The following is a 2404-nucleotide window of genomic DNA, read 5'->3' as shown; positions in this document are numbered from 1 at the left end:
ACACACACACATGCCCACACACACACATGCCCACACACACACATGCCCACAAGGAAGCCTAATCTAAGGAGTCCCTCATTCAGGTTCAGTTCTTAGGGAATTTTACACTGCAATGGGTTGGCATTTAAAACTATCAGAATATGGTACTGCTTTCCACCTGCTGAGAGCAGGGATAAAGTTGGGGTGTTTGAAAGACTATAAGCCTCAGAGTGTGCCCAACAATAGAGGCCAGAAACAGGAGCTATTTCTTGAGAAAATGGAGCAGTTTCCTTTACACAGGCTTGTGTCAAGAATTTTAGATTTAAAGAAGCAGCACCTCCAACAGGACAGGAGCAAGACCATCAGAGGCATGCTTTCTACTCCTCAGAGTGGCACCTCGGCTGACAGTATAGACCATGGCATCCTCAGGATCCCATCAGGGGCCTGGAGCAGGAGCTCCTACCAGGCAAAGCACATATGGTGGGTGTGATTTTCCAAATTACACCTGGAGATGTCCTCAGACAAGAGTGAGGACTTTTGGTCCCCATGTTTGAAAACAGCACAGACTTGTCAGTGTTGCATACTATGACCTTGTTGTTACTATAACCTTTATTATTTCCAAAAAAGGATAAAGAGGTAAAAATGTATCAAGAATTTATTCTATATATTAATGTTATCAAAGTTGTTGAAGAAAGCTTTTTCCCCGCCCTACCCTACCCCACCTCCCAGTGGCAATGGCTGATGTAGATAATGATGTCATAACTGAAAATAAGTGGCTACTGGGTATTCAGCTTTAAAGGGCCTAAATCAACCACACACACACACACACACACACACACACACACACACACACACACACACACAGTGGATGGGAGAGAGAACGAGAGCTCAGGGATGGATAAAAGGACTGAAAGAATGTAAAAGCCACAGAACACTGTGGGCTTGGAGTGCGGTAGGGCGTGGAGTGTCATAGAACGCTGTCTTGTGGAAGTGACACAGCTATTGCATTGGCAAACGCACAGCAGCTGTGAGCTAAGCAGCTGCACAGGCTCTGCCCAAGATCAAGCTCATCTACAGCCCAGCATGTGTGTGGGTGGCTTAGAAAACCTCGACCTACAACTGAGGAGCTGTAGATAACTCGTGGCTGCTAGTAGGAGAGTCATTTTTTTTCTTCAGTGGTGTAGCTACTGGGAGGTTGCCCATGCCCTAAGAAATAACCCTGGAATCATGTTCATGGGAGCAACCTTAATTAAACTCAGTGGGTCATCAATAAAAGGGGGAAATAGAAAATGTGACCAAGGCTTACAAAAGTGTTATGGGGCAGGAGAGTTGCCTTAAAATTAGTTTGGAATTTCAGAGGTTGGGGACAGAAAAGGGAAGAAAGTAGATATTTTACTATACTACCTATATGGTTTTAGAGTTTGAATAGGAATACCATGAATGTAGTATTGACTGGGCATCATGATTCACAGTCCAGGGTATGTTTCAATTTTCCTATCAATACAATTAACTTTCATTACATCTTGAGTTTGTGCACAAAATTTGCAACCACTTATACTTGGTAAATAATTTTCAGAGTAACCTATTGAACATTCATGAACTATTGTGTGTCAAGTAATTAGCTTTCTCTTGGCTCCACTTTCGTCTCACCACAGTTTCTTCACTGAGATAACTCCAACTTCAGTGGTGACAAATGAATAGTTTAACTGCATTGCCTCCCTTCCATTCCTCTTCCATCGTCTTCTCACAGTTTATGTATGTGTTTACCTGATTCCAATACTAAGAACACACTATAATTTTCTTCTTTTTGTATTTTTCCTTTTTTTTCTTTTTTTATTATATATTTTCTTTATTTACATTTTAAATGTTATCCCCTTTCCTAGTTTCCCCAAAAAATCCCCTATCCTCTCCCCACTCCACCTGCTCCCCAACCCAACCACTCCTGCTTCCTGGCCCAGGTATTTCCCTATACTGGGGCATATAAACTTCACATGACCAAGGACCTCTCCTCCCATTGATGACCAACTAGGCCATCTTCTGCTACAAATGCAGCTAGAGTCACAAGTCCCTCCATGTGTTTTCTTTGATTTGTTCTTTAGTCCCAGGGAGCTCTTGGGTTACTGGTTAGTTCATATTGTTGTTCCTCCTATGCAGCTGCAAAACCCTTCAGCTCCTTGGATATTTTTCTAGCTCCTTCATTGGGGATCCTATGTTCTGTCTAGTGGACAACTATGATCATCCACTTCTGTGTTACTCAGGCCCCTGCAGAGCCTCTCAGGAGACAGCTATATCAGGCTCCTGTCAGCAAGCTCTTGTTGGCATCTGCAGTAGTGTCTGGGTTTGGAGGTTGTTTATGGGATGGAACTCCAGGTGGGGCAGTTTCTGGCTGGTCATTCCTTCGGTATCTGCTCTGAACTTTGTCTCT

This window comes from Mus musculus, chromosome 15 (assembly GCF_000001635.26).
Source record: "Mus musculus strain C57BL/6J chromosome 15, GRCm38.p6 C57BL/6J".
NCBI classification, from domain to species: Eukaryota; Metazoa; Chordata; class Mammalia; order Rodentia; family Muridae; genus Mus; species Mus musculus.
Note: the sequence above shows the minus strand (reverse complement) of the source record.